At 42.6% G+C, this 18,272-nt stretch overlaps 1 protein-coding gene across 1 annotated transcript in view; it reads right to left on the bottom strand.

Annotated features, from left to right (window-relative positions):
- The window catches only part of gosr1 (golgi SNAP receptor complex member 1), a 39,477-nt gene that overhangs the window by 7,795 nt on the left and 13,410 nt on the right, over positions 1-18,272 (bottom strand). The gene's annotated exons all lie outside the window — the stretch shown is intronic.

The raw sequence follows: 18,272 nt of genomic DNA, 5'->3' as shown, positions 1-18,272 counted from the left end.
AGTTGTAAAGAATGGCTTCATGGGGTTTTCTTTTCTTTTCTTTAACGAAGAATTGAATTGTCTGTTAACGTTGGATGGTAGATTAATCAACAAAATCGTGCCATGTAATACATTTGCTAAACACATTTTACAATTAAATTGCTTTATTGGCATTGCAGATGCAATGAAAAGAGGTTTTCAACTCCTGAGTGAATGCCCTCGAATATACAACATTTCAACATATATAATTACAAGTAAGGTCATTCCCGTAAATACATTTGTATATTTAATGTGGATCGGCGTGGCATCATGTATAATATAACAATTATATCCCTGCTTAGTTATTTTTACAATATATAACAATATAATACTATTAAAATCTGTGCTCCTCAAAGTGGGGTCCGTGACGTGGACCTCAGGGATTCTTAACCCTTTCGGGACCCTAGTTTAGCTTTTCTGTATTTGGATGTCGGTGGCTAACTACTAACTACAAACTATGGTACAATAAAAGCATATCAGCATATGATGTATAGTTGAGACAATGTACCAAAACAATAATCGAAATGAAAAATCGAGTTTTCAGAGAAAACAAAAAGGGATTTTTTTTTAGGCAAAATCGAACAGCCCTACTACTGCCGATTCCTGATGCAACTGCTAACAGAGTACTGTATAACTTCTCACAGTGTTGACACTTCTGGTGCAGTCAAGCACAAACCTATTAAACTTTGATTACATGTCATGTCCTGCACACAAGCTCATCTGTCAAAGAATAGCTTTCCCTCATATAAGCGACTCAACTCCAGAAAGGTCTGAGAAAATATGGCATTTTATTTATGGATAACACGGAAGAAACAAGCAAAGCCATATATTTTCTTACCAAGAAACAACACAATTACCTCAGCCATATAAAATGTCAGCCTCAGAGCTCTAAATGAAACACTTTTACTGCTGCATTCAATAAGCATCACACCTATGAAAATGTCAAGCAGTGAGGTGGACTTCCACCTTTGCTGCAATTTGACTAAAGTGACGTATTACGGTACAGTATATACTGTGAGAAGTATCAAATCAATCAATAAATTCCTAATAAAAAAACGGTCACACAGCAAACAGGGGAAATGGCATTACATTTCAGCAGTGATGTGGTACAAAGCGGGTTGATTTCCCCTCCTAGTTCTCGTTTATACAGTACACTGATTAACTGTGTTTGCTTGCTCATTACTGAAAAACTATATACGGTAACTATAAGCAAGATTGACGGGTTATGTTAAAACAAAGAGTGCCGAAATAAACACAAATGGGTAGAAATACAAACGTATCACCAGCTTGGATGGGCATGTTGCCACTAAAGAGGCCATATGGTCTTTCCGATCTTGCATACTCATCTGACTGACACTGAAGCACACCTTCCAGACACATTCTGTAATAAAGCCTGTTTAAATCACCTCACTCCATTCTCTGTTTCTGTGAATGACTTGGCATTGCTTTCATTCATTTTTTATTTATTTTTTTATATATTATTTATCCCACGATTTTGTAACCCATTTTCACCCCTGTGCCAATCATCTACCGTGATCCTGGGCTCTACACACCCTCCACCAACCTGGGGAGAGCAACGGACTTAACTCATGCTCCCTTCATGCCTGAGTGTCCAAGTTGCTCCTTTACACCTGACAGGGGGGAGTTTCCCTGGTTGGACGTAGCGCGTGGAAGGAACACGTTATTCCAACCAGTTCCTTTCCCCTCCATCAGGCTCCCCGGCTGGCCAGGGGGAGGCAGTTTAGAGACCAGGATTACTGCATGTTTTTGTGAGGGTACCTACCCTAGGGGACACGGGGAAAACATGCAAACTCCACACAGAAAGGCCCTTTCGCCAACCCCGCCTTCGGGTATGGGCACTGATGACGCGGAGGAGGAAACACGCCGCCAGCACCCACAGCTTTCATTCATTTTCAGACTCAATAATGGCATTGGTTGATGAAGACATATTAAGCAAACAAGGTTAGAAAGAACTGTGTGACTAATAGTTAAAAATTGCTGTGATTCTGTGCTGACATGGCCATTGCTGGTCTCTCAGACTACAGAGGAACAGCCCTGTTTGTTGGAGAGGTTAATTGTGTGGGTCCACAGCACACCCACAACACCAGAGGGAGTGCAACAAACCATGTACAACCCAGATTCGGCACAAACAAGAGACTAAATTCATTTCGCTCCTATGACACCAAAATTTGGAACACCCTACCAACAGCCATTAAGACATGTGAATCCCTTGACTCCTTCAAAACCGCTCTCAAAGGGCACCTACAGACGGCTGCAATTCGAAACTGGCCCCCGGAAATCAACTCTTCTGTGGTGTAGGCAGGGGATCAAATGTCCCAAATATCCATACTTGAACTACACATGCTTGTACTACAAACACACACAAAATGATGAATGCCGCTCCAGGAGCATCAGTGGATGCAGGCACTGCCATCTTTTGCCACCTGGTGTACTCAAAGAGACAGATAGATGACTGGAAACGTCCCCAAGTGTGTAATGAGCCGCCTCTCTGTCTGACCTTCCAATTTTTATGGTTAGAGGAAGGCAGCATTACATTGTGTGTGTGTGTGTGTGTGTGTGTGTGTGTGTGTGTGTGTGTGTGTGTGTGTGTGTGTGTGTGTGTGTGTGTGTGTGTGTGTGTGTGTGTGTGTGTGTGTGTGTGTGTTTAGCTGGCAAGCATGTCTACTGATATCAAGGTCTATGTGCTGAGCTAGCACTTTTGCGTTCCAACAAAAGTCGGGCACTCTTCCAGAGTGGTGGTAATATTTAGCTTGTCAAGAATTATGAGTGTAAAGAGAGCAATGAGAGAGGGGCAGTTTGATGAGCTATTACTGTAGATGTGCAAGGAATTAGGGTTTTGCAGAATGTTTAATTTAGTCCAACAGTTCAACCTTAGTCATGAAATAAAGGACACTAAACCAGAAAACCCAAGTGAAATCATTTTGATGATTAAATTGATATCTGAGTGACCGGCATTGATAATTATCATCTTGTAGATGATACACACACGCCCGCGGACCCCCAGCGAACACACACATGCCCGCCGACCCCCAGCAAACACACACGCCCACGGACCCCCAGCGAACACACATGGCCACGGAACCCCAGCTTACACACCTACACACACGGTGCAGGTACATGCGTTAAGGGGTCTTCGGCGTATATTGAGAAAAATCTGCCCATTTGTTCTTCCTTCATGTCATTTAACACAAATTTTCCCTCATATTAATTACTGTAATATTGTCTGGGCTGCTACATATTAAACATATCTCACTAAATTACTCTTTATTAAATATTCACTATTACCCATTGACAAAGTAAATGTTTTTATTTATGTTTCACAATTTATTCCGTGTTACTTCTGACATTCACCCCTACCCCACAAGGCAAAGAGATGATTATGAATTACCCTATTGTGTTATATTTTCTTTTGTGTGTTTGTTGTTGTATTGTTTATTTCCCCTTTTTGTGCAGTCTGTGTTTTTATTTCACAGCTGCCCGTGCGCGGTTAGGGTAAGGTTAGTGTTTGGGTAGGGTTTCGGACTAATGACTTTCGGACTCTCATGCCTGCACCCGGAACAGAATGGCGGAAAAGGGCAGGACCTACAAACTGTATATGGGAATGATCCAAAGAATCCAGAATTATAGGCCAAATGTGATGCAGCCTGAGATAATGCCAACATGAAGCCAGTTCTTCATTGGCCTACACGGATAAGGTAAAACAAAATCCCCAGCCTCATGCCATTCCGGCTTGGCGGAGATAATGAAATTGTTCTGATCCAATTTTACTTCAATGGATGGTTGGTAATCTTGTCCAGGTCATTGGAGTGGTCAAGTATTGGCATGACACATGGCATTTGTATTTTGTCATGGGCCAATCCATCTTGATCTACTTATTGATGTATTTATGTAACGATTTGTTAATGCTTAACGGCTTTTAATGCTCGATTCCCTGGATTCTTTTCTAAAGTTGGGATGATATCATGCCGTAATGTGCAATACTTAGATAATAGTTTCTATGGTCTACACATTTTCTTATATCAGGATGTTGCTGGGAAAAAAATAGCATTATCGTAGCCTGGGCCTGGAATTGCTTTTTTCCCCCATCCATAAATTCACTATTTTATAGTTTGTTGTATCACAGCGGTACAACATTTGCAAAAAAATAAATAGCCCTGCTTCTACACAAAGGTGGGAGAGGCAATACAGGGGCAACTGGAAGAGAAAAGTGAACCCTCAGCTGTTGCCCGTCTGCTCATGGTGCTCACCCTGTAAATCAAAGCTTATATAGAGGCATACATAGGGAGGGGAGGTGCTGTGAGCTGCGGCAAATACTGATTCATGGTGTTTTCATATGCATCAATGAGATGGGCCACAGGATTTATACATTGCACGTTCTATCAGGACAAAGTTGCACTGAAGGGGAGAGAGGCTTTAGCTATTGGTTTGCATGTGTGTGTGTGTGTGTGTGTGTGTGTGTGTGTGTGTGTGTGTGTGTGTGTCTGCAGTGTTGCTGCACTGGGTGACTTGCCTTTCCCCTGTAGGATGGGGCTCAAGTCTGCTGCAGTCATTAAATTACTCATTAGAACCCACCGTACTGTGATAAATCCTCTCTCTCTCTGTGTCTCTCATACACAAACGCACACAGACACACGTGTGTACAGCCCGCTCTAAGGACCACCATTACCTGTCCCACAAACACATGAACACACACAAAGCTAGAAAGGAACGGTGGTCCTTCTAGCTTCTGTGCCAGTCCTGTACCTGTCCCAGAAAAACATGAGAACACTCTCCTCGTCCTTTTTAACGCTGCGTTTCGAAATGTAGTGTCTGCTCGTCTCGTATTGGCCCCCATTTACCCTGCTGGTTCAACACATATGACACAGGCATGCCACCAACTGGAGTCTCTCACAGCCTAATTTATGATGTTGCAAATGTAAATATATTTATAAAATATAATTGACAAAATCCATTTCATAATTTCAACTTCCCTATAAAATAAATCAAAATGGGGTATTATAAAACATATATTTAGGAAAAGTGACAAAAATCATTTAAGTACTTTTTTCATGAATTGAAATTTAGGGGTTAGAGGTTGGGACAGCCACCTTCCAATAGGAAGTAACATAAAAAGGATGTTTTTTTATATATTTAATTTTATATTATCTCAATTAATGCATTGTGATAAATTAGACCACACTATGACATTACTACAATGAAAAGTCTGAACACTAAATTGTTTTTTTCATTGTGGGACTGCAATTTGAACCAATTCGGTAGAATGGCCCATATCAAACTTCAACAATACATGTACTGCCTCTGATGCATTTCCCAACTTGCAGTTTGGAGTTGTCCGGTGCAAGGGCTACATAATACTGATGTGAGGTATGCTTTCACGACAGCAAATATAGTACAAATATAATTTATGAAAAGGCTACAGTGAATTTGGTTCATGGAAGTTGTTGTAGGCTATGTAGGGATTATCCGATGCGATCTGACACATGTATCTGCGATCTGACACATGTATCTTGCCTTGCCCCTCCAACTTTGTCCTTTTATCGACTATCCACCAGGCCAACTGAGTTATGGCAATTGTGGCTTTTTTTTAAAGCAGTCGTGCTTTTTAATATATATTTTTGGTAACACTTTTGAATAACTATCCGTTATAACTAGTTAATAGATCATTCATAATGATCATGATACAGACTTATAGCATGTTATGTAGACAGCACTAGAATTGCATTGTATGTAGTCATAGCACGTCATATTACATATATAGCATAGTATAGTATATGTATAGTTTATATGTATAGTTTCATTATATAGATATTCCACTGTTACTTTCTTAGCTTATGCATGTTTCATGATAAATGCTTTTTATGTGATGTATTCCCATGCTTTTTGTTCTTGCTTAATGTAAGTCGCTCTGGATTAAGAGTGTCTGCTAAATGCCTAAATTGTAAATTGATCATTCAGAAATGATCTATTAACTAGTTATAACGGATAGTTATTCTAAAGTGTTACCATATTTTTTACTGTGTTTCTAAGGAAGGGTAGGTCAATGATTGATTTCTTGGCATTCCATTTGCTCTATATCAGGGGTTCCCAACCTTCATATTACCGTAACATGTTTGCGGATCGGCGTGGTACTGCATCCAACCAGCATAAAACTAGCTGGGTGCAGGTACAGTATTAAACTGAGCCTTTGATGACTTTGGTATGGTGGAGATAATTATATACTTCCAAGAAAACTTTGCCCATTTGAACACACGCTTGACGTTAGGAGTGTACACTTTATATATATATAATGTACACTTTATATATACTGTACAGTATATAGTATATGGTGTCCTCTCATCAGAACAATGGGGCAAACAAAATTGGAAATATTTCCCTTTAAATCCCACAACCCCCTCCCCAGTCCCCATAATGGAAAATTGGCTAATCTGACACCTGTCCAGATTTAAAAATAATTACACCAGTGTGAAGTAAGTGGTGGCCCGGTAAGAGTTACCGTGTGGGGGTCCTCGGAACATCCAGACCCCCAGGAACACGCCCAGGGGTCCAGGCCGGTTCCGGCGAGCCCGAAACGGTTGAGAAATGACAGTTACTATGTGGGGGTCCCCAGGGGGTCCCTCTACTGTACTGTACTGATACACATGCTCAGACACAGCCATCCAGCCATCCAGCCACCCAGCTACCCAGCCAGCCAGGCACACACAAAGCTACTTAATAGGGCTATTGAGATAATTGACGTAATTAATAAAAACAATCCCTCATTACCCTACGTAAATGACGTAATCGCTTTATTCCCTAAAATCGGGGGCTTAATGTAGCAAAATGTAGCAACCTTTAGCTTGTTTGGCTAACGGCCGATGTAATCTACCTAAAACCGGCCAAAATCCTTGCGTGCACGCTCTCACACGCACTTGCGCGGTCTTTATGTGCATCGCTGCGTAAAATGCAATATTTGGGGCTTATTTCAAGCTTAATTTGACACATGTAACACATTGAAGAAAGCTAGCGGATGTTGTGATCAGCTGACCGGAAATCGCCAGATTCGCTCAAAATCGGCATAATGGTGAAGTTAACGTCACCATCAGGACTCGGTGTCTAATACTATAGGATTACCGTGTTAGAATGAGATATAGTGTGTATGACTATGTCACAGACTTTTCTATTGGCATTAAAATGTAGTACTACTTAAAAAAGTAGAAGGCACAATCTACTGCCATAAGAGGGTTAAGGAAGTGGTTGCACTACTTAACAACTACGAAAGCAATTGACCTCAAATGGTCCAAAGACTGTGTGTGGACTACGGTGAAGTAACTGCTGAGTAGTCGAGGGGAACGAGTTGCCTGAAAACGCCCCACTGCCGTGTCTCTGTGACAGGCAAGTGAAAGGGAGGCTGAACGGAGCAACCCTCCCCATCCTTGCTTTCCCAGAGCTCTCCCTCTATCCACTCGTATTGATTACATTAGCATTTCAGCCAAATAGCAGCTCGGGACTCGCCGGGGGACTGCACTAGGCGGGCAGAGGGCCAGCTGCATAGAACGTACTGGTCTGCATGAGTGTGAAAGACAGAGAAAGAAAGCAAGAGTAAAGAGAGAGAAACAAGGAAATGTATAGAGGGCGGTAGGGAGGCAGAGTTGGTGAGAGATTATAGGGGATAGGGAGAAGGAGAATAGTGACTGCCTGGTCTGCAGAACAATGTTTAGGAATGCAGTCAATCCTGCAGCAGACATGCTTTTGGATGTGAAAAATATGTCAAACTAAATGCATAAGTAATCTACCAAACCTATTGCAGAACAATAGGCTTGATTAAAGAGCTGCTTAATCACAAAACCGTACCCTCTCGATTTTGTTAACGCCATAAATAGGTGAACATTCATCAAAAACAGAAGATTCAAGCCGACATGCTCAACAAGAGTACAACACATACTATTTAACAATAGTATGTGTTAAAAAGAAATGTATTGTACACCTACTGTACATGCAAGAGCAAAGCGGGACAGAGGCCAACTGCAAACTCATTCTTTGACAAATAGCATGAACACTAAAATTCCTCACTGTGCTTCGACTTTTTTTGAGGAGTGAAACCACTCCTATAGACAGCTGTGTGTGTCCCTGTCTGGGTCTGTCCGAGCACGAAAATAGCGTTCCTGTGAGTCTGGAACTTCCGTGGACCCCCCCGGGAACTCTCACACAGATTTGTACCACTCACTTCACACAGATGTGATTTCCCATCCTGATTGGCTAAGATTGGCTTCCAAAGTTTGCAGGAGTGCTCTGTTTTGAACTAAGTGCCTCAAATAACACAGCATGCGATTTGTGAAATTTTGCTCTCACTTTATCACTAGGCCAAGGAAGAAATTTCAAATCAGCCTCAAGGTGGTGCTATAACAGGCCAATTCATGTTCTTACCTGCACCTGCACCTACCTACACCTACAAACGTTTTGCCCTGCATTTTTCACATCTGACTTTTATAACTCCACCAGGAGGCAGACTTATGTAAAACACATATTTTGATATTACTCTTCAAATTTTTACATGATCTTTATAGTCATGTTGTGACATCTGTTTTTTCATATTCCATCCTAATTGGCTAAAAGTAAATTTGCTCTAAACAAAAAGTCCATAGACTTGGCTGCCATATGACATATGAATGTAATTTCAAAAGCCAGACGATGGAAACCTCAGGCCAAAAATGACGCAGGCCAAAAATGACGCAGAAAAACTTGTCCACGCATTTGTTACCTCAAGGCTGGACTACTGCAACTCGCTATTATCAGGCTGCCCAGGCAAGTCTCTGAAAAGCCTACAGTTAGTTCAAAATGCTGCGGCGTGTGTGTTGACAGGTACCAGAAGAAGAGACCATATCACTCCTTCACTGGCCTCCCTACACTGGCTCCCGGTCAAATACAGAATAGAGTTCAAAATTATAATAAAATTGAATTGAATTGAATTGAATTGAAACCTCAAAAACCTGAAAACGGATAATCTGTAAATATAGGAAGGGAGAGCTGGGCTAAAAGTAAAATGTGACAGTATACTGTAGATTGATGGAGATGCTGATAGGGAAGGAAATGGGTATAATAGGGGAGATAGCAGTCAAAGAACGAGAGAGAGAGGAGAGGAAAAACCAAGAAGAAGAGGAAAGAGAGTGTGTCAAAGCCTCAAAGTGAGAAGAATCTGTTTCTGTTTGACAGTAAGTCCTAATCTGACCGCAACCATTAGAGCTACACAACACAATGGACTCTTAAATCTGACCGCAACCATTAGAGCTACACAACACACTGGACTCTTAATGGACAACAATTATTTGTTTATTCATGAACACTGTGGCGAAAAAGATGGAATATGGGGAGAGAGAACAAGGCTACATTAACAGCTGATCACATAAACCTCTGTAAAAAGAAACGGTCTCATTACCACCTCTGGTCTTCCTAAAAAAAGACACATTTTCAACTAAAGAAAGTCATATCACACTTTTGGGGCAACAAAAATGCCCTCCCAACTTCCCAAGTCATGTCAGGACACAAATATGACTACAATAAAAAAAACGCAGGCAGCGAGAGGAAGACAAAAAGGTAAACGGAATGTATTTATAGAGTCTAGACTTCCAACTATTCTAAGCACTTTAACCAGCCAGCCAGACTCCCTATCTCGACAGCCCTTAGTGCATGTCTTCCCCCCATCTCTCTCCCCATTTCCTGTCAGCCTAAATATAAAATAAAGGTGAAAGCAACAAAGAAAACATAAAACAAAAAAAGAAGTTGGGAAAGCCTGGACTAGTGTTCATGATTTGTGTATTTGTTTTCTAAAATAAATGGGCCCCTCCCACAAACTTTGGAAACCAATCATAGCCAATAGAAATGTAATACTAAAACATCTAACCGATCACATGACTCAAGAGAGAATGTGGACTGAAATGTGTTACACATCTTTATGGGGAGTTGTGTCATGAATGATCCTTCGGTTCAATAGGTCTAGGCCAAAACGTGAAGTAGACTGTTATAGTACCAACATGAGGCAGATTAGAAAAACGTAGCATCATATGATCAGTGTCATTGAATCTTCAGCCCTCTTTTCTCTTAAAGGTTTGAATTTTAATATCCAACAGCCGGTGGTGTGAACAATAAATAAACGGCCAATTACTGTACAGTAGTATTAACTTTGGTTGTACTCATAAATAAACCATTCATAAATAAATGTGTCTGGGAAAATCTTCAACCGCTTATCCGTAGTCGGGTCGCGGGGGCAACAGCTCCATAGAGAGCTCCAGACTTCCCTCTCCAGAGCAACATTAGTGACTTCCTCCTGGAGGATCCCGAGACGTTCCAAGGTCAGTGAGTCGATGTAATCCCTCCACCTGCGCCTTGGTCTGCCCCGGGGTCTCCTCCCAGTGGGACATGCATCGAGGACCTCCCTAGGGAGACGCCCGAGAGGCATCCTAACCGGATTCCCAAACTCATCCCTACCAAAAAAGCAGCACCATGATTGAGAAAAATGGACCACAAGCACCCGAGGATTTTTGTGTTATCCTGTTAGCATAACCTTTGACTGTACTACCTGTACTGTTAATAAAGCATTCATTTTGTAAAACTATAGTAATTGATCGTTGGTTTTTGAATAATTTGCCATCTTATATCCAAGTGATAGCATTTCTCACAGTGGGCAGAACTCTGATATGTTCTTCTCTAAGTACCTTATTCCCCAGACAGGACAGAGCGGTAGGAAATGCTTGGCTCATAGCGAGACTTGCAGCAAACCTCTTTAGACCATTATTGTGGCCAGTAAACCATTTCAACCCCCTTCTCTTCAGAGCCTCTTTCCTGTTCTCTGGCTCTAATAGAACGAATCAAGTGTAACCTAATGCTCATCTCCTACCAGCCACTCTCCCTGTCCAATCTCTGTCATTGGTCTGGGGAAGCCCTGTTAGATGGACTGTGGTTTATTAAGCTAACGAAATTAGCAGTATCCTGTTCAGTTCGACTGGACTGGCATGCAGCAAGCATGGATTTCTACAGCAAGTGGATGGCTACAGACAACATGAGAGAAAGGCTATGCGATGTCTCCCCCTAGCCTTGCTGTTCCAGGCTCATATTTCTTAATGAATGTCCCTGTCAGCACACTGACAGGGACATTAATTAAGTAGTTATTCTACGTTTTACTAAACTACAGGACATTGCCTGATGCTTTAGTAATTTGCCCTAGCTGACATACAATGCAGAGTACCAGTATAAGAGTGATAGTTACAGGGGCAATGTATATGAATATAGGTGTAAGTAAGTACTAAGTACGTAGGTTGGAGAGGCTTATTGTCAGTACCAGCCAAGAACTGAACTGAAAGGAGATGGATTGCTGAGGTGGCGCAACACCTACCAACAACTCCTAGAACTTACCGCAAGACTTGACGCACCCAAGCCTTGCTACTCATATGCTGAGTTGGCAGTGCCCGGGAACAAACCCCTGACCCCTGTGGTTCAAATACCTGATCTCTACCGACTGAGCTATGCGGACACAAATATAGGTGTGCCTTAAGATTAGGACTTAGGTCTTTTGATTTGCCTTCAGCACAAAAAGTTTGAAAACCACTGTAATTAAGTAATAGTATGAAATACACTTGCTTTCATGGAAACTCAGTCATTATGTGTCACATCTAGGAACATCTTGGTTTCAACTTACAGTAAATCATAAGGCAGTACTCCTTTCAGTCTGTGGCAGAAAATGAATGGTGAACCAATTTCAAAGGTAGACCACTCAGACTGGTTGATACTGTAGATGGACCACTCAGACTGGTTGATAGTTCTCATGCACATTTATTGACTCTGATGAGGCTCTCCAAGGCCATTCATTGTCAGCCATGATGAACACTGTGTGTGTGTGTGTGTGTGTGTGTGTGTGTGTGTGTGTGTGTGTGTGTGCCCTGCTGTTTTACTTCACACATAGCCATGATGAACACTGCTGGGTGTGTGTGTGCGTGGCTGCGTGCCCTGCTGTTTTACTTCACACATAGCCATGATGAACACTGCTGGGTGTGTGTGTGCGTGCCCTGCTGTTTTACTTCACACATAGCCATGATGAACACTGCTGGGTGTGTGTGTGCCCTGCTGTTTTACTTCACACATAGCCACATACTGTAGAATGCCTCTCACACTCTCATGGCTGCATAGATATGCAAGTAATGACTGCTAGATTTTTTTTATCACATGCTGTTCATATGGGAGAAGCTATGCGGGCACATATCAACAATTCATTTAACTAGAATTTCGCCCCCCTTCGGGGGGCGAAATCCTAGTGTCGTTGCAGCGCAATATGGGAAGAAGGAAATTGCGGGAATTGACAGACTCCACTTCATGTTTCAGCTGTGGTTTTAAACTCAGTAGTGTGCCCTGCACACAGCGCACACTCGCAATTGCAGCTGGAGGGCGACGCGACACACACACACACACACACACACACACACACACACACACACACACAGAGCGATGTGTGGATAAATCACTGAGATTTGGGAAATGTGTTCAGAAGTACAACGATTAAGCACGCACAGGCAAATGTCAGAAGCATCTGTTTCGGTTTCCAAACAGGAAGTTGTAAATGTGCTTATTAGACGGAGGCAGCGTGATGCTGGCATCTATTGTGATGCCAGCATCACCACATTTCACATAGAAATATAAGCACCCATTTACTCGCTTAGCGGAGACTGTGGGGTGGTAGAGGACATCTCCCCGGACGCGTGGGTATGTCCAGATAGTTGCCTCGCGGAGGCCTCTTTGTCCAGTGTCCATTCTGGGTCTGGAAACGGCACTTTTTTGAGTGTTGACCCCAATAGAAGGTCTGCTGCTCTGAATTTTACACCTCTCCCGCTTAGCGGAGACTGTGGGGTGGTAGAGGACATCTCCCCGGACGCGTGGGTATGTCCAGATAGTTGCCTCGCGGAGCCGTCTTTTGTCCAGTGTCCAGTCTGGGTCCGGAAACGGTAATTTATTTTGCATTGACCCCAGTAGAAGCTCTGCTGCTCTGAATTTTACACCTCTCTCGCTTAGCGGAGACTGTGGGGTGGTAGAGGACATCTCCCCGGACGCGTGGGTATGTCCAGATAGTTGCCTCGCGGAGGCCTCTTTGTCCAGTGTCCATTCTGGGTCTGGAAACGGCACTTTTTTGAGTGTTGACCCCAATAGAAGGTCTGCTGCTCTGAATTTTACACCTCTCCCGCTTAGCGGAGACTGTGGGGTGGTAGAGGACATCTCCCCGGACGCGTGGGTATGTCCAGATAGTTGCCTCGCGGAGGCCTCTTTGTCCAGTGTCCATTCTGGGTCCGGAAACGGTACATTTTTTTGCATTGACCCCAGTAGAAGCTCTGCTGCTGTGAATTTTACACCTCTCCCGCTTAGCGGAGACTGTGGGGTGGTAGAGGACATCTTCCCAAACGCGTGGGTATGTCCAGATAGTTGCCTGGCGGAGCCGTCTTTTGTCCAGTGTCCACTTTATAAAGTCCATGCACTCCAGTGAATAGCATTTATCCATTTAGATAACTTTTTTATGTTATTTAATTACTTATTTTTACACAGAAACATAATGTGTGTCTTTACAATAACTGTAATGTAATAATAATACTAATAATGTAATGTAAAAATTATTTAATTAACGAATTAAATAATCTTATTTTATTCTGAAAGCAACCGGATGTCTTAAATCTGCTAGCTGTCAGACCGGAAGTTCTAAATTTGCTCATAAGACGGAGCCTTAGACGGAGCCAACTCGCAGGCAGTGCGAGAGGCTGGTTACAGGATTCTATAGGTCAGCCGTTTTGGTGTGACACACACGGCTTCCACATTTAGCTTCATACTGGGTGAAAGTGTCCTTCCAAAAATTATTATTTCGCTCGAAATTCTTATTCACAATGACATCGAGTTGAGGTGTTTGTGTTTTAGGGTAATTGTTGCATAAGCGCTATTTCGCACTATTTCTCCCTCCCCTCCCCTGTGTCTGAAGCAGCTAGCATGGAAGCTATATGGATTATGGAAGCTTTCCCTCCGATTGCACACAACCATGCCGTTATCCACGCGTCCATCCGATTGCTTTTAATGTAAATGTCCCATTCACTGAGCAATAGCGATATAAGCGCCTTATTCATTCATTCGATTCATTTGGGTGTGGGGCTGTGCAGTGCTGTGGGCAGCCTTTCTGACGGAGGCTCGGAGCTGCTGCTGCTGACGCTGTTCGAGTCGCATGGAGCAGTATAGAGTAGGCGTGGCGCAGCATTAGAAGGGCGCAGCAAATGCACGACATTGAGGGGTAGAAACCATCCCGGTCGCGTGGTTCATCTAACGCGTGTGTCACTGTGAAGGACTGGCCCCAATAAGTGAACGTAGTTGGCGTAGTAGACGCCAACATGACGATTCTGACGTAGGCTGGTGATGTTGAGCAACAATGGCGTGGTTGACAAAAGTAATATTTATTCAGTAATTAAGACATTTCTTTCAATGAAATGTAGCCTATATGTATTCTGGGAGTGTGCCGAATTTATTTTGCATATAGAGATGTGTGGTGAAAGTGTGGTTGGGTCGGAGAAAGCTGTTGGATAAACGGCCATGTGCTTATGTACCCCTGTCTATTAGGGTAGCAGGATTATTATGATTATTATTATTAGTATTGTTATTGTGATTATTACATGGATTATTGTTGTGATGTGAGCTTGTGGCTGACTCACTATCTAGAAAATAAAAACATGGCACTTCATTTAAAATAGGTTACAGACCCCTGTTATATGCGCTTGTTTTGGGATTCTTTTTAAAGACCTATTTACTTGTTTCTATGAGACATGGCAACGCCAACAGCGCAGCGAAAGGCATCCACGTCTTTCTCTTGTGAAATGCTGAGATTAGAAACGACCATAATTATTTCATTTCTCAACCTTAAAAAAAAAATAAAGACATCTCCATAATCCTTGGGAAGTGTGTGTAGCAAAAGTAGTCGGCATTGTCATGGTTGAAAGTATTCATGCAACACTGACGCTGTAAGCTGTGTGATGCTAACGCGCTAACACCGTTAGCATGGTCTGTGTTGGTCAAAGGAAAAAGGATAGATATGAAACTACTGGCCAAAGTGTCATACAAAACACAACACCTAAAATCGGAATGTGATGGTGACCTATTGAGCACAAACAGACAATCATGATTTGCTTGCTGGACCTATAATTAATTTATGTGCATTACATTTCCACCTCGCACATATAAATGAAAAGCAAGATGGATGCTAACGCGCTAACACCGTTAGCATGTTCTGTGTTGGTCGGAAAAAGGATAGATATGAAACTACTGGCCCAAATAAATGTCATAGAAAACACAACACCTAAAATCGGAATGTGATGGTGACCTATTGAGCACAAACAGACAATCATGATTTGCTTGCTGGACCTATAATTAATTTATGTGCATTACATTTCAACCTCGCACATATAAATCAAGCCACAGTGCAGTCAGAGAGTAGTTCACAGGTCACACACAGGAGCAGTGAAAGGGGGAGGGGCCTTCGGATGGCAGTGTAGAGTAGGCACGACATTGAGGGGTAGAAACCATCCCGGTCGCGTGGTTGATCTAACGCGTGTGTCACTGTGAAGGACTGGCCCCATTAAGTGAACGTAGTTGGCGTAGTAGACGCCAACATGACGATTCTGACGTAGGCTGTTGAGGTTGAGCAAGAATAGCGTGTTTCAGAAAAGTAATATTTAAACAGTAAAGAAGACATTTTTGGCGAATGCAATGTAGTCTATGTCTTTTGTGGGAGTGTGCAGGTTTTATTTTGCATAGAGAGATGTGTGGTGGAAGTGTGGCTTGGTCGGAGATAGAGCACGAATGAACGGCCAGGTGCTCATGTACCCCTGTCTATTAGGGTAGCAGGATAAGACTGACCAGCCAAGGCTTACACAAATGGCTATGTAAATGGAAAACTGTGCGATGCTTTGACCTTTAGGTTTTATTACCATGTCGTTAACTGCAGGATTATAATGCGTGGAAGAAGAAAAAAATTGCCTAGCTTACCATGCCCATATATTCTTCTAACTGTCTGGAACACAAAATGTTTTCACACAGGACTAAAAGACAAGGTGCTCAAAACCAAATTAGATTTCTATAGCCTGATTAAAACCGCAATAGGTGGAGCTTAAAAACAAGAAAAACACAGCTTCCCTTAGGTGGTGGCAAGAGGGCTGATTAAGAGAAAGTGAGGCAGCAAGAGAGAGAGAGAGAGAGAGAGAGAGAGAGAGAGAGAGAGACAGACAGACATACCCACCACCATCCACTCACATGCAAGCACCACCAACCACAACACAATACACTTATGCCCAAGCTCTGAAAACAACCACTCCCAGAGTCCCAGACCCACACCCTATGAGCACAACATGCATAATGAGTTCATCAACATGCTCAGTAAGCTTTACACCAACTGGTTCCAGGCCAAAACTACTAGTGGAATATAATTCCAAAATGGATTACAAACCTTATAGACTCAGTGAAAACAGTATTACGATATTCCACCATAGGCAGACATTGCTCCCAAGAGAAGACAGACTATGCACCCACTGCACACAAAACGAGGTAGAGACTAAGCTACACTTCCTAGCCGTCTGAACACTGTACCAAGACATCAGAGACACAAACTGTCCACTGTACCAAGACATCAGAGACATGTACTTCCCACGGATTACAATCACCCAAGGAGAGTATGAAAACATTGAAATACTGCTGTCAACTTTCAAAAGTATAAAGCGTCTCCTATATGGATGTATTACTAATATATCTGGCAGAAAATGCACAATCCCACAATGGACCCATTTTTAACCCCTGTGTCAATCATCTAATGTGATCCTGGGCTCTACACACCCTCCGCCAACCTGGGGAGAGCACCGGACTAAACTTTATTGTTTTATCTTGATTGTTTTGTTCCACTTTTGCTTTGGCAATGTAAACGTATGTTTTCTCATGCCAATAAAGCACCTTTGAATTGAATTGAATTGGAGAGAGAGGCAGCAAGAGAGAGAGAGAGAGAGAGAGAGAGAGAGAGAGAGAGAGAGAGAGAGAGAGAGAGAGAGAGAGAGAGAAAGACTTTGATCGCCAGTGCTTAATCCAAATGACCAAGCAGCCTTGAGCCCCATCAAGATGAGAAATCCAAGCCTTGCTAGCTTGATTACTGGGAGTGGCTACTGCTTTGCCAAGAAAGGGTACACAGCACTGTAGAACTGGAACTACCACCTATGGTCTACTTTCAATCACTAACACAGACCCAGAAATAAAGCCAACTCATGATTTGAAAGATTGAGAGAAAAGAAAAACACTTGAGGTACACTGACCAAATGCATGTCATGGTGAAGGATTTTTGTTAAACGCAGTATGGAAATACTCTCCATACTACTTTAGTTTATTTAGATTGCATTTTTGCAAAATTCCAAATAATAGATTGGCTACACAATTGAGGAAAAAGCACAATAATGTCTACAAAGTAATTCCTCCGCTCTTGAGAAATGTGTTCACCAGGTTGTGGGGCCAAAAACAGCTTACACAGCATACTGTCATATCACAATCAATATTTATATTATCAATTATAATTCACTCAATGTCTGAATGTCTGAATGAATCGATGTCTGAAACACTGTAGTAGCTCCTCCTTGCCTGCACGGTGCATTGACCATAATATTACGGAGGTCTTCACAAAGCCCTTTTTTCCATTTAACAAATTATTAATTAATAATGACTTATTAGTGAATAAAAATTTCCCCATCTACTTACATGGGAAAACGCGCAACCTCACAGCCCCGCACCCTAGCGACACCTGCATCACAGGCCACCGTTCTCTGTTACCCCGGCCCACTGTCATGCTTCCTCTGCTACAGCCGCAACACAACAGTGGCCTATACAATTTTGCGCGTGGCCCCGCGCTACGACGGCGGACACACTGTGTCCCCGATTTCTTCTGCTACACTCGCCAGTCAATGGACTGGACTGTTAACATTCCACCATGGTGAACACACACAGGATAATTTGGTTACACTCCCAACGTTAAATGACTGTGTACTTTTTTATATCGACAATAATCCACTCAATAATCCACAGGATTTTTTTTCTACTTCTTTTATAACCAACGCGCGCGACCACAGTGAAGCGCCTGAAGCAACTGGAAACATATTATATATCTTCAGCTTTGAACGCACCTTCACGCCCCAAGCCTGGCTATAGCCACACTGATGACA

Source organism: Protomyctophum bolini (genome assembly GCF_963924005.1).
Source record: "Protomyctophum bolini genome assembly, chromosome: 9".
Classification (NCBI taxonomy): Eukaryota; Metazoa; Chordata; class Actinopteri; order Myctophiformes; family Myctophidae; genus Protomyctophum; species Protomyctophum bolini.
The sequence above is the reverse complement of the archived record's forward strand: the minus strand, read 5'-3'. Positions and strand labels throughout refer to the sequence as shown.